Source organism: Rhinoderma darwinii, chromosome 5 (assembly GCF_050947455.1).
Source record: "Rhinoderma darwinii isolate aRhiDar2 chromosome 5, aRhiDar2.hap1, whole genome shotgun sequence".
Lineage (NCBI taxonomy): Eukaryota > Metazoa > Chordata > Amphibia > Anura > Rhinodermatidae > Rhinoderma > Rhinoderma darwinii.
Genome location: NC_134691.1, coordinates 292,851,745 through 292,872,189, shown reverse-complemented (window position 1 = coordinate 292,872,189; position 20,445 = coordinate 292,851,745). Strand labels below are relative to the sequence as shown.

At 43.5% G+C, this 20,445-nt stretch overlaps 1 protein-coding gene and 1 long non-coding RNA gene across 5 annotated transcripts in view; one reads left to right on the top strand and one right to left on the bottom strand.

Annotated features, from left to right (window-relative positions):
• Positions 1-11,436, bottom strand: part of HYCC1 (hyccin PI4KA lipid kinase complex subunit 1) — a 93,876-nt gene extending 82,440 nt beyond the window's left edge. Inside the window, exon 1 of one of the 3 annotated variants that reach the window (XM_075827294.1) lies at positions 11,138-11,436. The gene's annotated coding sequence lies outside the window, so the exon portion shown is untranslated. The remainder of the gene's footprint in view (positions 1-11,137) is intronic. The other 2 variants (XM_075827295.1, XM_075827293.1) reach the window with 2 other exon arrangements.
• A 156-nt stretch (positions 11,437-11,592) lies between these two features.
• On the top strand, positions 11,593-19,565 carry LOC142652958 (uncharacterized). Of its 2 annotated transcripts, none has more exons than XR_012847991.1 (3): positions 11,593-11,771; positions 13,141-13,206; positions 19,387-19,565. It is a non-coding gene; the product is annotated as an uncharacterized LOC142652958 (long non-coding RNA). The 2 variants fall into 2 exon arrangements; XR_012847992.1 differs by lacking the exon at positions 11,593-11,771 and adding an exon at positions 12,101-12,167.
• Positions 19,566-20,445: the final 880 nt, after the last annotated feature.

Sequence of the window (20,445 nt, the reverse complement as noted above, 5' to 3'; positions counted from 1 at the left end):
CTCAACTCCGTAATTGACAGGCTGCTGTGTAAATGAATACATACAAGCCTGTCTCACACCACAGAGAGACTATGAGCCTGCTGTATTCTTTCAGCGCTCCTATTAGCCAACGTAGGGCCGCATCTTAAGCTGATAGATCTGCCTTAAAACCACTGATAGGTTAAAAACGCTGCAAAAATCGCGATTTTGATTAAAAAACGTCTGAAAATCAGGAGCTGTTTTCACTTGAAAACAGCTCTGTATTTTCAGATGTTTTTTATTTTGTGTGTGCACATACCCTAAGTTTTTTAAGTTGATGTGTTAGAAGCAAGAAAAATGGGCAAATGTAAGGGTGGCTTTACGCGGCAAGATCTTAGTCGGTAACGAACATGGAGAAATGGTCGGAATGTACAGGGATAAAGGATGGTTTGTCCGAATATATTTAGCATAGTGTCAGCAGCAAATCCCCTGTTTATATGGGGAGATGTGCTGTGGACAAGCATTTATTTTTTTTTTGCTGCTTAAAAGATGCGATTAGCCAACAAATTGATGATCGGGAATTGAACGCTTGTTCGCCCGATCATTGGCCCATTTAAAAGTGCCTTAAAGATCTGAGCAACTTTGACAAGGGAGAAGGACTAGACGACTATTTCAGAAAATCTCCAAAACGGCAGGTCTTGTGGACTGTTCCCAGTATGCAGTGGTAAGTACCGACCAAGAGTGGTCGAATGAAGGACAACCGGTGAACCGGCAAAAGGGCCACAGATGCTCAAGACATTGTTGCGCATGGGGAGTGAAGGCGAACCCGTCTGTTCAGATACCACAGAAGAGCTATTGTAGCACAAATTGCTGAAAAGGTTAATGCCGGTTATGATAGAAAGGTGTCAGAACACAGTGCTTCGCAGCTTACTGTATTTGGGTCTGCGTAGCCACAGACTGGTCAGAGTGACCATGCTGACCCCCGCCAAAACCACCTACAATGGGCATGTGAGCATCAGAACTGGACCAAGTAGCAATGGAAGAAAGTTCCCTGGTCTGATGAATCATGTTTTCTTATAGATTATGTGGAAGACCAGGTGCATGTGCCTCGCTTAACTGGGGAAGAGAAGGCACCAGGATGCACTATGGTATGAAGACAAGCCGGCGGAGGCAGTGTGATGCTCTAGGCAATATTCTGCTGGGAAGCCTTGGGTCCCGGCCTTCATGTGGATGTTACTTTGACACGTACCGCCTATCTAAACATTGCTGCAGATCAAGTACACCTCCTTATGACAATGGTATTGCCTAAAGGCAGTGGCCTCTTTCAGCAGGATAATGCGCCCTAACACACTGCAAAGATTGTTCACTAATGGTTTGAGGAACATGACAAAAAGTTCAAGTTGTTGACTTGGTCCTTAAAGGGAATGTGTTGCCAGAAAAACATGTTTTTTTTTTAAAAATTAAACATTTAGTGTGTGGGTGATTAAACATTGTTCAAATTTTTTTTATTTTTTTCACGAGTCAGGAAATAGTCAGGAAATATTATAAATTAATTCTAATTTATAATACTACCCATTTTTGGTCACTAGATGGAGCTATTCCCAAAATTGCAGCATTGCAACATTGGGTTAAAAGCCCTCGCTCTAGTGAGCTCTCAGCATCCCCCCCTCCTTTATCCTGGCTAGTGCCGGGATAAACGAGTGGTTTGAACGGTGTAACCTCCTACACTGTGTGTCGCCATTTTTTGAGCTAACACACAGTGTAGTAGGTTTACATACAGTAGTAAACACACACAAACACGAACATACATTGAAATCTCTTACCTGCTCCTGCCGCCGCGGCTCCCTCCGGCCCGTCCGCTCCGTTTGCTGCCGCTGGTCCAAGTGCACAAATCCGGAAGCCGCGACCGGAAGTAGTAATATTACTGTCCGGCCGCGACTTCCGGTCCACAGGAAAATGGCGCCGGACGGCGCCAATTTCGAATTGGACTGTGTGGGAGCGGCGCATGCGCAGTTCCCACACAGACGCCGTACACTGAAGTCAATGGGACGGGAGCCGTTCGCAGTCCCTATGGGACTGTGGCTGCCGTATTCCATGTCTGTATGTGTCGTTAATCGACACAGACAGAAATGGAACAAAAAATGGCAGCCCCCATAGGGAAGAAAAAGTGTAAAAATAAGAAAAAGTAAAACACAAACACACAAATAAATATAAACGTTTTTAATAAAGCACTAACATCTTGAACATATGAAAATTTTTTGGGGTGATGACACTGTTCCTTTAAATTCCCTAAATCTTAATCTGATCAAGCATCTGTGGGATGTGCTGGAAAAACACGTGTATAGATGTGTACATGGGTCCCAGTCGTTAGCGCTGTTGCCTTGCAGCACTAGAGTCCTTGGTTCTGACCAAGGGCATCATCTGCATGGAGTTTGTATGTTCTTCCTGTGTTTGCATGGGTTTCCTCCAGGTACTCCGGTTTACCACACTCCAAAAAAACACATACAGATTGTGAGCCCCACTGGGGACAGAGAGAGAGGACTGCGCTTCTGGATTGGCACTATGTAAGGAACAAAAATGTATGACTTTTTTTTTTTTTAATTATTCATTTATATATATATATATATATATATATATATATATATATATGATAGATATATATATATATATATATATATACACACATACACACACACATTCTATATACACACCACATGTGAGCATCTGTCAGGCAGAGGTAAAGGATTAAACATTACATGGATGAGCAGTTACATACAGAAAAAGATGATGCATATAAATCCATAATATGCACTAATACCACAATCCCATTTTAATTTATCTATTTGACCTACTTGTGTGTAAAAATGTACTGAAAATTTGTACCAGGAAGGTATCTGTTTTTACGTAACAAAATATTTTCATCAAAAGAGAAAGTCATTTACACAATATCTCGGGTCTCTGCAGTGACTTGCCCAGGAAGATAAAACAAACATTCTCAAAAGAATATTGCAGCCTTTGGTAACAAAAGTGTTACATAGCAGCCCAAAAGCGTGTAGACACCCCTCCTATTATTGAGCCCAGATGTTTAAGACCTCATGCACACGACCGTGCCCGTAATCACGGTCTGCGATTACGGGACAGTCATCCGCATTTGCGGACCGTGCTTCCATTTTAAAGTATGGGAGCACGGTCCGTAAAATAAAAAAAAATAGGAAATGTTCTATTTTTTACAGGTTTCTACGGCCCGGACACCTTCCCGTAAATATACGGAATGGTGTCAGTCGGCCATAGAAATGAATGGGTCCGTAACTACAGACTAAGGCCTCGTTTACACGAGCGTATGCGTTTTGCACACGCAAAAAACGTGGCGTTTTGCGTGCGCAAAAGGCACTTAACAGCTCCATGTGTCATCACCATATAATGCGTGGCTGCGTGATTTTCGCGCAGCCGACATAATTATGACACTCCGTTTGGATGTTTGTAAACAGAAAAGCTCATGGTGCTTTTCTGTTTTCATTCATCCTTTTCACTGCTGTTGAGCGAATCACGCTGTCCGAACGGAAGTGCTTCTGTGTGACATGCGTGGTTTTCACGCACCCATGGACTTCAATGGGTGCGTGATGCGCGAACAGTGCACAAATATAGAACAGGTCGTGAGTTTTTTGCAACGGACTCACGATGCACAAAATTCACGGACTGTCTGCACGGCCCCATAGACTATTATAGGTTCGTACGAGACGCGTGAAAATCACGCACGTCGCACGGACGAATAACACGCTCGTGTAAACGAGGCCTAAAAGGTCCTTTTATAGTGGCCGATTATCGTGCAGACGAGCGTTCATATAACGCTCGTTGCCGATAATTGCCCTGTGTAAACAGGGCAGCGATCAGCAGATGAACAAGCAAACGCTCCATCATCTCCTGATGGCATCATTTTTTAAAAAAAGTGAAATATTATCGCTGTCGGCAGCACATCTCCCTGTGTAAACAGGGAGGCGCGCTGCCGACATGATAATAACGTATGGGGACGAGCGATCGGAGTAACGACCGCTCGTCCACATCCATAGCTCCGGGTGACAGGAGCAAATGAGTGCCGATCAACGATGTCTCTACGGTCATGTGCATGGGGCCTAAGCCACACAAATTGCAAACAGGTGATAAAATCAAGCACACAGCCACACAATCTCTATAGACAAACATTGGTAGCAGTACTGAAAGCGTACCTAAGTTTTCTGGTGACATTTCAGAATTAGCTGCAATATGTTTGCATAATGAATAACACTATTTCTGGCCAATATATGCGACATGTATACAGTATTTTCGGCAGATTTCCCCTTTGCAGGCTCTAGCTCTAATTCTCAGCTACTCTAAGTTAGTGGGCGGAGCCCAATTGCGATCATGTCTTCTATACACTGCACACAAAAGAGGAGAATCCTGCTCTCCTAGCTCTATCGATCACAAATATAGAAGCTACAGCAGCATGGAGCACATTATACAGCAGTAACGAGCAGTGTAGCTGAGAATCTAGCCCTGGGGTGACATATAAATTGCACCAGTAGCCTGTGTCTCCTCTCTGCTTCTGCTCCCCCTTTCCTCTCCATAGACTTATATGGGCAACATCTGTCTATGTGTCTCTCTTGTGCCCGCTCCCTCCTCCTCCACTATCCATAGACTTCTATGTCCAAACGTGGGAAGGATTAGCTGGACAACAGGGGGTGGACGGCAGATTACAGGAAGGGAGACACCTAGCGGCAGTAGCTTCACACAGAATCTGCTTGGCTACAACAACTACATTTTAACAGTAAGTAAACTACATAGGTGATATATATCAAGAATAATAATAGATTAGCATAAATTGTTTGAAAAGTTAGCGTACACTGAAAAATTAAGACTTTCAATGATGCAAGGTGGCATCATATGACAGTGCCACAAGTCAGTTTGTTTCTGATCTGCTATGGTCAACTGTAAGCGCTATTATTGTGAGGCGTCTAGTAACAACAGCTCAACCACAAAGCAGCAGACCACGCGAACTCAAAGTGTGGCTGCAGAGCTCATGCGCAATGCGCGTAAGCCAAAAAAAACAAACACCCATCCTCTGTTGCATCACGCTCTACACAGTTCCAAACTGCCTCTGGAAGGGAAATCTGTGCAAGAACTGTGCACAGGGAGCTACATAAAATGGTTTTCCATGGAGGAGAAGCTGCATTCAAGCTGAAGATCACAATGCCAAGCGTCGGATGTAGCGGGGTAAAGCATGCCATCACTGGACTCCGGGAGCAGCGGAAACGTGTTCTCTGGACTGGTTAATTATGTTTCACTACCTGGCAGTCTGATGGAAGAATTTGGGTTCAGCAAATGCCAGGAGAACGCTTTAATGTACTATATACAAAGGAAAATAAAATACAGTCATGGATCTGCAGACAGGCCAATATTCACCACCAAGGAGTCTATCAAATTACCGGATACTATTGATCTTGCACTAACATGAGGCACATGAGAACCGTCTGGAAGACATTTTAGACAGTAGCAGACGTAACAGCACTTAGAGGAGAATTTATTAAGATTGGTGTTTTATACGCCAATCTTAAACCTCAAGAACAATAGAGTAAAATGCGCCTAATTTATTAATGGGAGGCGCATGCGTCTTAATAAATTAGGTGCATCTCCGTCCGTCTGTGTGTCAGAAAGTCAATACTTGCCAGCTAACAGCTGGCGTATATTTGCGCCATAATTGATGCTGTTTTCTGGCGTCAGTTACAGTAAATTTTGTAGATTGTGCTGGCCGTGGCCTAAAAGTTGACAATTTTTTTTGCACAAAACAAGCACCAAAACATGATAATAAATTCTCCCCTTAGTATCTAGTAATCAATATGAGCATGCACCAGTAAAATGATATCTGCATCCTATCCCACTACATCCGTGAAGAACTACACAAAAAGAAAAAAAAAAGTGAAAGTAAATCACACTTATAACAGATGTTTCCAGAGTAAGTCCAAAAGAAAACATGCCAAGATGCTTACGGTAAATTTCCAGAAGAATGTTAATAGTAACAAATGTAGATAGCGAAGTAAAAATGAGTAATGTGAAAAACCTGCAAGTTATAATCTAAAGAACAATAAATAACAAGCGATCCAGTGCAGTCTATAGTATAGTCCAGAGCTGACTTCACAATTCTGCTGATTGCTAATGGAATTAGTTGACAACCTTGTCCAGAAGCACTCCTCACAGCTTAGCTGACTGAGTTGTGGTGACTGTTTTAGGCGAGTATTTGGCGCGTTTTTGCTTCGTTTTACACGCCGGAAAACGCGTCCAAAACACATGCTTTAAGTTTCCCATTGACATAAATGGGAAAATGCATTGTGGTGCATACATCGCATTTTCTTTACGCTTGTGTGTTTAAAAACCGCGTAGTGTAAAAAAAGCAGCGTCAGTTAAATTCTTGGCATGTAAAAGACGCCGAAAACGTGCCTAACTCCCATTGACTATGGGAGTTACGCGGCCAAAAAACACGCTGAAAACGCGTCAAAAACACCTGTAGTTTAAAAGGCGCTTTGCAAAAATGCTAGTGTTTTTGATGCCTTTGCATGTCAGTTTTTTTTAGCGCCGTGTGAACAAGGCCTAAAAGGGTAAATAGCGTTGCTATTAGAGCCATGCTCCATGTAAAATCTAACGTAACCTGCAACGGAGGATCCGACCGGAACGGTCGATGAAGATGTGAACAGAGCCTAGATCAGATACATAATCTGTCTTCCTGTTCAAGTTAATATTCTTGTGCGATACTATTGTAGTTAGTGCTAGTGTAGGGACGATATACATTTTATTTTGTGTGACAAACACTTTTCTGAGGCTGAAAACATGCTGACAATTCCCTTCCTCCACTTCTAACAGGTCATGCAAAGTGTGTTACGCAACAGTGGACGATGATGCGCACACAAGAAAGTACCTGCTATGCATCCATACTGTACCTTTGATTTTATGCTGAATTTTCTTACACATTTATCTGAAATGCTTCAAAGAAAAAAAAAAATAAAATAATAAAAACAGTACCACAATCCCTAAGGCTGGGTTCACACGACCATTTTACGTCCGTAATGGACGGAACGTATTTCGGCCGGAAGACCCGGACCGAACAAACTGCAGGGAGCCGGGCTCCTAGCATCATAGTTATGTACGATGCTAGGAGTCCCTGCCTCGCTGCAGGACAACTGTCCCGTACTGTAATAATGTTTTCAGTACGGGACATTAGTTCCACGGAGAGGCAGGGACTCCTAGCGTCGTACATAACTATGATGCTAGGAGCCCGGCCCCCTGCAGTGTGTTCGGTCCGGGTCTTCCGGCCGAAATACGTTCCGTCCATTACGGACGTAACATGGTCGTGTGAACCCAGCCTAAGAGAAACTACTGGAAGTGAATAATCATGATTAAAGGGGATATGCTTATAAATCGATAATTATTACCTATCCATAGAAAAGGCGGAAGCCACACTAATTCCGAGAACAGGGATACGTTGACGGCAGTGAGAAAGACATGTGAACTGCCACTATATTCAAAGTCTATGGGAAAGCCCTCGACAGCACTCGACTGTTTCCGCTAGATCCATAGACATTGAATGGAGCAGTGAGCGCAAGCTCGACCGCCACTCCAGTCAAGCTGCTCCTCACTGCAGGGGTGCAGTGAGGAGGAACAGGGCGTTCGGGACCCCCTTTCTCGCAATCGGTGGGGGTCCCTCTCCCAGCAATTAGACAATTGTCACCTATCCTGTGAATAGGTGATATTTGTCGATTCTGAGATAATCCTTAAAAAAAAAAATTAAAAATTAAATTAATGATTTTAAAATATTTGTAACAAAGATAATATACTGTATCATTTAAAATTGATCTTAAGGGTTAAAGTGTTCTGCCAAATCTAAAAAACGCAGGCGACACAGAAATGAAAGAGGAACATTAGGATATTTAATCACATTCATGGACTTCACACTAATGTTTCCTACGGCCAGAGTCTCCTTAGAGACACACAACAATGACAAATATTCATGAAAATATCGTGCACGTGCTAAATTGGCCATTTCTAAAGTTCTTCAGGAATTGTAGCCGTACAAACGCTATGAATTATGGGCGAACAGAGGGCACAATAATGATTATACGCCCCTATCATAGGCAGGTTCACACATTGCATTGGAGCTGCATTTTTTTTCTTTGGGCCCTATAGAGGTCACAGAAGGGGGTCAGGACTAAAAAGCAATGCGGACCATTCTGCCGCTGTTCACATGCCCGTATGATCAGTATGCCCCGGCTATAAATGCCCACTGCCTGTCAAACGACAGAACACATGGCCATAGAATTGGACCTATTTATGACTTTGTGGATTGAGACGCAAGATTTGTTGGTTTACACTATTTACCACGTGTAACCTGAGCTCTTGCACAATCCCTAGGTTTGGATGGTGCACAATGAAGCCGCTCACATCTTTTGCACATCTGTGTGGGTGTAACCAGGATGACTCTGCTAAACCAGTTCCATTCCTATTGCTCACTTGTGAATAATCATCTCTGAACATGATCCGGTTTCCGGACAAGCTGATGGACTAGAATGGACTAATACCAATACAAAGGTTTGTCAGCTGCGGCTGCTGCAAATCTCGTCACAAATTTTGTTTCCAAAACGACAAATGACTGTGAAGTAAACCCTGATTCCCCAAGAGGCTCCATCAAGACCAGAAAACATCTGGATGAAGGAAACAAGTGAATAATGGGGCGCTATTCATGTGGCATGGCCTCCTAGTGACCCTATGTCTGCGTTACGAAATTAATTTCAGTCATAAAGCTAGACGCCTGGCCAGAACATGCCCCCACCTCTTTTTCCACCGAGTCTTGGCCTCCATTCAAAGAGCAAAATTGTACTTCGTAATCGCTGCTTGGTACAGCTATTGACTGCAATCCTTTTTTATTAACTATTTCTTTACAAAAAAATACTGAACTGCAAATCGATTAGACATCCATGATCATGCTGAACTAAACGCAATATGTAAGCAAAAGCAGAACTTTCCTCTAGTATTGGCATACTTTTCGTAGAACTGAAAAACCCCTTTAGGGGGGAGTTCACACTGAGTTTTTTGACGAGTTTGACGCGGAAACCGCGTCGGAAAACGCGCTAAAAAGCGGCCGAAAATGCCTCCCATTGATTTCAATGGGAGGCGGAGGCGTTTTTTTCCCACAAGCAGAAAAAACATCTCGCGGGAAAAAGAAGGGACATGCCCTATATTCGGGCGTTTACGCTTCTGACCTCCCATTGACATCAATGGGAGGCAGAGAAAGCGTACTTCGCAGCGATTTTTGCCCGCGGTCGAAAAATGCTGCAAAAATCGGTGTGCAGGCAGAGTTAAACCTGCCTCAAAATTCCAAATGGAATTTTGAGGCAGATTTTCCGCCTGCAAAAAACTGTGTGTGAACCCAGCCTAAACCCCCATGATACTAGAGGAGTCATTTGTACCCCATTAACAATTATGGGTTAACAAGTTTTTTATTTTTACTGTAACTTGCCAAGTAGATCCTCCGGGACATGTGGCACGACTTTGGGCATCTGACACAACATAGACACTTGTCCTGTGGGTACATTTACACCAAGTAAATGTCCAAGAGGACTCGTACGTCAGCTCCATCCAGCTGTAATTATTCTGCATGGAAGGAAAGAGATGATATATAGGGCTTAGGGACAAAGGTTAAAAACGTTGTCCTAATTTAAGACTCCCCAGCAATCATCTGACGTCCACAGTTCCAGGATAAAGCTGTAAGGCCCCATGCACACGACCGTACAATCGCCCGTAATTACGGGCCCATTAATTTCTATGGCCGACGGACACCTTCCCGTATGTCTACAGGAGGGGGTCTGTGCCGTAGATACCTGCCCAAAAAAATAGGACATGTCCTATTTTTTTTATTTTACGGACCGTGCTCTTATACTTCATAATGGGAGCACGGCCCGTAAAAACGGCTGGCCGTGCCCATAATTACAGGCACGATCATGTGCATGAAGTCCAAGTGGCCACAAAAATGTTGTGATTTACGACACCCATTCAAATGAAGGGGAAACCACGCAAGACATGGCCGACTGATTCCCGGAAGCCACTTTTTGCAACAACTCTTTGCTCTGGATAACAGAAAAAAGGGATCCCAATGATGCTCATGTGCCCTTGGTGAACTAGCCCTTTAACAAACAGCATGTTCAAGCTTTTGCGATTGTTTTTTTAGTGGGTACACATGACCCACTTCCTTCTTTTTATTAGATCATCTTTCACATGCCATTAAATGGTCAGTCCGGTAAGTAGCGTCTTTTAACAGGGTTGTCCAATAGGGTGTATGGATGTAAAATAGGCATCACCTTTAAATAAGCTACTGGTAAAAGAGCAGCGCTCCTTCTAGCAGACCTGGTGTTTCCATATTTTAAACAGTCAGCCCATTGATAACAATGGTTCCAATATCCCTATAGACAAATGTCATTGGCAGCAACAACTCAGTAATAAAATAAAAGGGTTGTTCAAACGCGAAACTGTTAAGCCCCCTCTTAGGATTTGTTCATGGTTTCCGTTTTTTTAAAGATCCATGACAGATATAATCCGATACAATCCTCTCTGCCTGTAAAACTGAAAATTGTTCCCAAAAACAAAAATCATTATTTTCTGACTGTCACAAAATATCCAAATGAAGAACGAACTGCAATCTCATAATTCATTTCGAACACACTTGGCCAATATGGTCACAAAAAAGTGATGGTTGTGCGGATCCCATCCAATCGTAGTGATGGCGGCAACTATTGGCCATATTGTATAAATATATATATGTGTATATCATAATAACAATAGACGGATGTGAGGAAGCGAGATCTGTGAATTCCAGGACATTACTGATACTAGAGACATCACTGCTGGCCATGCACAACTTCCTCAATGTGAAATGATAGACACTTCTCATAAAGATCGGCCTCGATCCACACCCCAAAATAGGAACACCCCTGGTGTCCGCTAGACGGGCATCTCCCGTGAATGCAAACAAAAGCTGTAGTACTGGGATGTGGCACGTATGATGGGGCATTTTGGGTGATGGCACGAGCTGGGAGGGATCGTCTGTCTAGGAAGCCATATAAACAAAGTACATGTAGCACCCAGTAAAGAACAAAGTACTTACACAGTGAACATAGAAGAGCGGAGCAGCTCCCTCACTGGACAGGCCGATCCGGGTTTGCACAACAAACTTTGCAGACATTTAAAGGGAAGAGTTCCCTCCCCAATAAGTGCTCTCACCCAAGAGAAGTGTGAGAAAAGGAAACCATAGAGGCTGGAGAAGAGAGGGATCAGCTGAAAGATGAAGATCGCACCGGGCTGCAATGTAGACACTGCTGGCTGAGGTTCTGCCTCCCGCACCCTAGCTGCTGTCTCCACTCCTGTCTCGGAGCTGTCAATCAAAGTGCACCACGTGACTCATTGCACTTACCAAACCACGAGTTCCGATGAGCGCGTTTGGCAATGCCGTGACGTCATGTAGGCACGCCCCTAAGCTGTGTAGGAGCTCTGTGTGTGTGTAGTGCAGCGGAGGAGTAGACCGCGTCCCTGTTACGATGGAAGCAGCGCTATAAACCCGTGCTGTGTGATTTATGTGGCGCCGACATATTAGGCAGCGCTTTACACATTGTAGTCATGTATTTTATTTTATACGTGTGAATTGGGCTATCACCTTCATTGTCAGTCTCCATATATTCCTCAAAATGTTTCACGACCCTTACAGAATATAACGCACACTGTGAAAATGTCTCATGAAGCAAGTACGAGTCCAGCTGGTTGTTCCTGCTTCCAGGGTTTACTCTCCGGATATATGTGACACGTTTAAGCTGCGGCTACAGTGATATGTATAATGTTATATAGGGGGAGATTTATCAAAACCGGTGCAAGAGAAAAAGTGGACTAGTTGCCCATAGCAACCAATTAGATTGCACCTCTCATTTTCTCAAAGGCCCTTAGGAAAATGAAAGCATCGACCTGATTGGTTGATACTTCACTTGTCCGTTGCACCAGTTTTGATAAATCTCCCCCATGGACTTTCTCCCCATGTATCCCAGCCAGTGTTACCACCTATGCCCCCCCCCCCTTCCAACGATACATAAGAAAAACATAGCAGTCAGTAGGTGATGTGACAAATGACTTAATTCACAAATATAATGGTAATACGCCATTTCCTGAGATAGAACACATTGATACATGTATCCAGAATGTCCCAGTAGGGATCACTATCCAAATTTCCTATGTAAGCCTCAATACCGGTGTTTATTCTCTATACTGTGACATCACGGTGTGCACTATCCTTGTATTATAATGCTGTATCTATTATCCCTGCGCTGTGACTGGTTCTCAGCCACTAGATGTGACGTTATTATATTAGCCATAAAACACAAAAAAACTTTCTCTGCACATCCTACCAAATGATGTAAATGCGCAGGTGCTCGTACGCTGTGACTGCAAACAATGCAAAAAACATTGAAACAGCACTCTGTGGGTTCCCAGGCCACCAAATGCTTTACATGTAGATTATTTTAAAGGCATTACCGCTACGTGTATTCTACTTACAGAGGTGAGGTTCTTAGCGCGCATTTTTTTAAATCAAATTGCGTGAGCCCACCTGCCATGATAAGGCGACTTAAAAGAGGTTGCCTTGTCGTGGCAGGTGGGTTCACACAATTTAATTAAAATGTGCACTAAGAACCTCATAATTGTATGTAAATGTGTCAGTAATGCAAAATAATCGAAATACAGTGCACTTAGTGGTCTTTGCCGCTCGCAGAGTGCTGTTGCAATGTTTTTTATGTTTGTTATATGACATCACTGTACAATAGACTGATAAGTTCGAATTGTTTATTTTCCATCTTCTGTGACGTCACTTTTTGTTATTTCTTCTGTGACATCACTTTGTGTATTTTCCATGTACAGTGAACATTATCAGTGTATACATGATCCCAGCTGCACTGTGACATCATAGTTCTGTGTTAGGGTTCCCATACACATCAGATGACAGGCGGACAAATCCAATCAAATCTGATTTGTAAGTGGATGTCCTGACTTTCCCTGATGGCAGATATAGGGGGGGGGGGGGCATCAGGCATTTTGGATGTCAACATGTCCAAACCTTTGTTCCCGCAGGAGATAAGATGCTGCCAGGGGGGTCTCTATCACCAGTTAATACGCTCGGCTGAGCCGAAAGTGCAGGTTTACGGGAAAAGCAGGGAGGGATGACTGTCAGATAAAATAGTGTTCGGCCAACAGCAATCTTGTTTGCATGGGCAGCTTTACTCGTGTGTTATTACTTCACTTTGGTCATTACCATATGCTGTGACATTACAATCTGTATTATCCCTATGCAAAGATATTATTGTTTATTATATCTGTATTGTGACATCACTGTATTTATTATTCCTGGACTGTGGCATCACTGTGACTGTTATTCCTGGACGGTGGGTGACATCACTGTATTTATTATTCCTGGACACTGGCATCACTGTATTTATTATTCCTGGACTGTGGCATCACTGTGACTGTTATTCCTGGACGGTGATATTACTGTATTTATTATTCCCGGATTGTGACTATTATTCCTGTGCTGTTACTTCACTTTACCATCTGCTGTTACATTACTGTGTTCCCTGTGCAGTTATATCACTGTGTTTATTATCCCTGTTCTGTCACCTTACTGTGTTTATCACAGGGATCTGTGATGGGATATCATTGTGTGCATTATTATCCATTTTCGCTGACATAACTGTAAGAATTAGGGCTCATGCACGCAACAGTAGTGGGCCATGCACATGACCGTGTACATTCATTTCAATGAGCCTGCACTGCAAAATATGGCCGTAATGAGACATGACCTATTCACTCTCGACTACGCTATTGCTTCCGTTAAAACGACGGGTCTGGTGCATAACAGACACAAAACGGAAATCATGGGCACCAGATCCGTCACCTTTGAAATCAACGGTGACGGAAACGGAAACCTCTGGTTTCCATTCGTGTCAGTTCGTGTCTGTTCAGGGTCCCGTTCTGACGGAAACCTCAGACGGAACGTCAGAACGGGACCCCAACGCAGATGTAAACTAAACCTAAAACAGATTGTATAACTGAGGCTAATGAGACTATATGGTGACATAATGAACAGCCTCCTCTTGCAGATAGTGCCACATAGCTCCCCTGTATATAGTACCACACAGCCCCCCTGTAGATAGTTCCATACACCCACTTGTAGGTAGTGACACACACACATACTTGTAGATAGTGCCACACAGCCCCCTTGTAGATAGTGACACACAGCCCCCCTGTAGATAGTGCCACACACACCGCCTTGTAGATAGTGCCACATCCCCCCTTGTAGATAGTGCCACACACACCCCCTTATAGATAGTGCTCACCCCCCCTTGTAGATAGTGCCACACAGCCCCCTTATAGATAGTGCCACACACACTCCCCTTGTAGATAGTGCCACACAGCACTACACCCCCTTCTCCCTGTACATAACCCCATTTGTTCTCCCTAGAGGAGACTCTGATGTCATTGTCCATATACAGAAAGTGACGTCAGGGGCTTCTTCATGAGCAGAATCCCCAGGAAGAGTGTCAGCAATGCTTTGGCCGGGGATTCCTTCATACCTCCCAACTTTCAAGTATCACAAAGAGGGACTACCGATGCGGCACGCCTAGCAACACAGTATAATGCCCTCTAGCTGCCCTCACACAGTATAATGGCCTATAGCTGCCACCATACAGTATAATGACCCCATAGCTGCCACCATACAGAATAATTCCCCACAGATGCACCTATATAGTATAAACCCACACAGATTCCCCCATACAGTATAATGCCCACACAGATGCCCCCATGCAGTATAATGCCTAATCAAATTCCCCCATACAGCATAATGCCCCTATAGCTGCCCCATACAGTATAATGTCCCTATAGCTTCCCCCATGCAGCATAATGCCCCCAAAGCTGCACCCTACAGCTTAATGCCCCCATAGCTGCCCCCATAGCTGCCCCCATACAGTATAGTGCCCTATAGCTGCCCCCACAGCTGCCCCATACTGTACATATCCATACGCTATCCCCCCTGTAGCTAGCGCCATTGGGACTCCCTCTAGGAGTAGAGAATCCCCAGCCAGAGAATAGGCCGGGGATTCCGCTCCTAGATGCTACTGTTCATATATGGACAGTGATGTCATTGTCCATATATTGACAGTAACGTCAGGGGCTACTCCTGGAGCAGAATACCCTGCCATAGCGTCGGCAACGGGAATTCCGCTTCAGAGGAGCCACTGACGTCACTGTCCATATATGGACAGTGACATCAAGGGCTTCCCCAGGCACAGCGCTCTAAGTAGCGCTGTGCCTGGGGAGTCCTCGGCGAGGGGAGGTGCTCCCTCTGCTCTGAACTAATGCTAAAGCAGGGAGCTTACTGTACCTTGCTTCAGCATTAAGTTCAACTGTATCTACGTCCTGAGGACGCAGATACAGTTGACTGCGGGACATACCACCAGCCGCCCGGGACGAATGGGAGGTATGATTCTTCTCCTGGAGGAGGAGCCCATGACATCACTGTCCATATATGGATAGTGACGTCAGGGGAGATTCCGCTCCGGAGGAGTAGTCAATTGTACCTGCGCCCGGCCTGGCACCCCCCTACCGTCTCGCCCAGTTGTGCCTGGGGCACATACCCCACTTGCCCCCACCTAGCTATGCCCCTAAATTGCCCAGCCCTAGTTACCAGTATTATAAATCACATGTCAAGTTTGGGGCCATGGTTCAGATCCAGTTCTAGGAACTCCAGATTACACCTCTGGGCTAAAGACTTGCACCTGACCATTTCGACTTTGTAGTAAATATAATATCTTACATTTTTGTTGATTAGGTGTAGGTTTTATATGAAAGAATTTATTGCATCTTCAGCATAGACACATGTTTTACACAGAACTTCAAAGGGCAAATTTCTAAGAAATTTAATGATTGAAGGTGTCCTGGCAGCAGACAGATCCCGCTATAAATCTATAAAGTAAAGGATGAATTTCGAGTAATACTGCGGCAACTATCCGATGGGAGTAATAAAAGGCAGGATCATTGGTAAACCAATCATCGTGATTGAAGAATCTTCTTCCTGTTTGGGCTTCATGCCATCTTTATAAACTTCTGCTGTTTCCGCTGTATTTCTGATTGGCTGTGACTACTGCCAGACCAGCCCTCAGTATTGGATGAGCCAGATAAAAAAATAAAACTGTCGGCAGGAGCACAATAGAATGTAGCTGGAAACACTGTGCAAGTGTCTACAGTCCTGGCCAAAAGTTTTGAGACTGACACAAATTTTGGTTTTCACAAAGTTTCTTGCTACAGTGTTTTTAGAACTTTTAGTCATGTTTCTATGGTATACTGAAGTACAATTTATAAGCATCTCATAAGTTTTTAAACTTTTTTTGACAAATGCATCACGTTTTTGCAAACACTCAATATTTACAGTGTTGACTCATCTTTTTCAAGACTTCTACAATTCGCCCATGCATGCTGGATATCAGCTGCTGGGCCAAATCCTGGCTGATGACAACCCATTCTTGCCTAAACAGTGGTTGGAGTTTATCACAATTTCTGTGTTTTTGTTTGTCCACCCGCTTTTTGAGCATTAACTACAGGTTGGGGATTGAGGTGGGAGTTGAGATCTAGGGAGTTTCCTAGCCATGGACCCAAAATGTCAATGTTTTGTTCACTTATCACTTTTGCCTTGTGACATGGTGCTCCATCATGCTGGAAAAAGCATTGCTCGTCACCAAATTGTTCCTGGATCGTTAGGAGAAGTTGCTCTTGGAAGATGTTTTGATACCATTCTTTATTAATGGAAGTGTTCTTAGGCAAAATTGTGAGTCAGCCCACTCCCTTGGATAAAAAGCAACCCTACAGATGAATGGTCTCAGGATGCTTTACTGTTGGCGTAACACAGGACTCATGATAGTGCTCATCTTTTCTCCTCCAGAGAATCATTCTTCCAGATGTCCCAAACCGTCTGAAGGGGGCTTCATCAGAGAAATCTGCAATCCAATCCCTGTACTTCCTGCAGAATGTCAGTCTGGCTTGATGTTTTTCTTTGGGGGAAGTTGCTTATTTACTGTCCTTCTTGACACCAGGCCAGCCTCCAAAAGCCATCGTGTTGAGCCGTTCCTGCAGCTGAATCCTCTTCAGGAGACAGTCCTGGCACTTGCTGGACTTTCTTGGGCGCCCTGAAGCCTTCTTCACAGCAATTGAACCTCTCTCCTTGATCTTGATGTTCCTGATGATCCGATAGATGGTTGATTTAGAGGCAATGTTACAAGCAGCAATGCCCTTGCCTGTAAAGCCCTTTTGATGCAAAGCAATGACGACTGCACGTGTTTCCTTGGAGGTAACCACGGTTAACAGAAGAAGACAATTATTTCAATCAGCATCCCCCTTTTAAAGCAACAAGTCTGTTTTTATATTTCAATCAGCTGCCTTGACCTCGTTAACACTTTCTCCTGAACAAACAAGAAGATCATCAAATTATGTTAGCAGGTCATTTTGTGGCAGGGCTGAAATTCCATGGGTTTTTGTGATTAAAGGCTATGTACACCTTTAAAAAAAATTAAAAAAATCTGTGTGTTTTGTGCAACTGGACTAATTACATTTTATTACAAATTATTTTTACTTTTTGAGATACAGCTGCTTTGTATCCTGTATACAGAGCAGCTGTATCTAGCACTGAGACCCGAATCCATCAAGTCAGCGCACAGACAGGTTCAGTGACGGTGGGTCTCTGACACGCAGGATCCACCTGTTATCGATCACATCTAAGTTATGAACTTAGATGTGATTGGTGTTGTGTACGCAGTCGCGACTGCAGCACACTGAAGGCTTTTCAGCGTCTCCCTCCCAGGAGACGCCAACATACACGGCTACACTCTCCTGTCTCTAGGGTGCACTAACAAAGTGTTCCCTAACCTATCCCCTTACATCCTGGACTATATAAAGGGCTCTGCCCTTCCACTCCTTGCCTGAGAGTTTCTGTTGTATTCCCATGTTAGTATAAGCAAATCGTCCCTTAGATGTATCCTGCTACCAGTGTTCCCGTATCAGGTTAGTTCCTGAACTGTATCTAGTGTTGAAGTCGTGTTGTTCCATCTGCCACGTCCAGTGTCATCTGCCAAGTCTAGTGTCATCTGCTACGTCCAGTGTCATCTACCACGCCAAGCATGATCTGTGCCAAGTGTCTGCTACACCACGTGCCTGTGTCTCCTAGTATCTGCCAGATCATCTTCCCAGGTACTCTTACCCCAGAGACTGTTATTGACTGTTGTTTGGCCAGCTGCTACTCCGCTACGGCGGAGCAGCCTAGTGGGTCCACCTACCCCACAGGTGTGACAATCGTTAACAGCTCCATTCAGCGGCAGGACCCGCCATCACTGTTCCTCCAAAGTGTATGGGCAAAAAGTCAGCAGACTGTTTCTATTTATATGCCGCAAAAACTCATTGCTAGATCTTGAAAACAGACTGCCCCTCCCTTCCAACTTGAAATTCACGCTAGATTAAAGGAGATCCACTCTCTTGAGTATTTAACTGCTAATAATACATTGAATTAATTTAACTTCTAATAATACATTGAATTCCTTCCAATCTCTGGGAGCCATGGGACACCAGGTATCTTCTGTCCACGAGGGTTTAAGATTACTTAGGACCACACAAAAGCGATGATGGAGTTCCAGGATTTATAGGTTTATCCTTGCCTTACCACCTATATGTCTTTCGTCTTGTCTTTTGTCCTTACTTTTTTTTCCCTTTTCTTTCTTGCTTTTATTACACATGGTTGGTGCCGATATATCTATTATTACAAGATGTTATACGAAGTGCTGTGTATTCTTGATAGAAGTGAAGAATGTTATTCTCTCACCTGTATATTACTGTATTTATGTTGATTGACTCTCATACCTACTGATCCAGTCTGTATAAATGTACCCATGACCCTGATGTTCTTACTGTATTTGTTTTCTACTTTCTACCTTTCCTTATTTTGCAAAAACCTCCTTTATCAATAAAAACTTTGTAAGAAAAAGAATGTTAGCAGGAAGCTGAATGACTGCCCATTTGGCATTAAAAATCTATATTTTATCTGTATTGTAGCAAGCATTGTGGTTTATAGAAATTGCACGATTAGGATCTGTTCAGATTATCTGTGTTAGTTTTTTTTTTTTTGTTTGCATTCATTTCTGTTGTGACCAAAAGACTTTTTGAAATATATGTGAAACCAAATCCCTCTGTATCCAATTTCAGCTGTCAACACGAGAAACGTCATCTCTGGTGATGCTTCAGACATTCTTCATTCCTTTTTTTTCTTGTTTTATATTACAGTGGATGCGATGGATGGAAATGACATGAAATGGTCATCTTTTTTTTTGCTTCAGTTAGTGAAAATCTACAGATGGAAAAACTGACAACACTCCATTAACTTCAACGCTGATAAATGTATTCCTCTCCATTTGTTGTTTTTTTTTCATTCAAGTTAATAGTATGACAGATGTGATCTGACGGGTGACAAAGTTGTCATGAGGCGCATCAGTTTTTCCATTATTTTCATCAGTGTTTTAATAATTTGTTATGGATCCCTTAACCCCTTGGCAACATGCCACGTACTATTACGTTGCTGTCGCCAAGGTATTAAGGCAAAGCAACGTAATAGTACGCGATGATGGTACGGGCTCAGAAGCTGAGCCCGCACCATCGGCAGCGGGTCGGCTGTATATTGCAGCTGACACTCTGCTGCATGGCCAGGACTGGAGCTAGTTTCCGATCCGGCCGATTAAACCCTAAAATGAAGCGCTCAAAAAGAAAGTGACATTAATTCCAAGTTCTAGAAGAACTGGTAGTACAGTAGAACTTTAAAAGGGTAGTTCTTCAAGTAAACACCGTCTGCAGGATGGTGGTCAGCTAGCGGTTGGTATAGTGGCTAGTAGGGATATCCTACTGCCTTGTTTTTTTTGGAGAGGCTGAAAAGACTATAAAAAGAACATAAATCCAAGTTCTAGATGAACTTGTAGTAAAATAGAACTTCAAATGGGTAGTTCCACAAGTAGACACTGTCCGGAGGATGGTGGTCATCTAGCAGTTGATATAGTTGCCAGCAGAAAAAGAAAGGCGGCGGTAGAAGGTTGTGACAGAATCTTAAAATGAGCAGAACTGTCAAAGGGAGGTTTTTAGATAGTTCAAGATGGAAAACTTTCATAGAACAACAATGAAAAGCAGAGCTATGGAAGAGTGTGTCAATAAATGTTAAACAAGGTGGTTACAAATAGTTTGTGTATATAGGCATAGATTTTGAGTGACTGTACTAGTGATGATGAAGACTAATACAGCTAGGTACATTGCAGTGAGTAATGTGGATTATGACGAGAAGTATGATGTAGACATGTA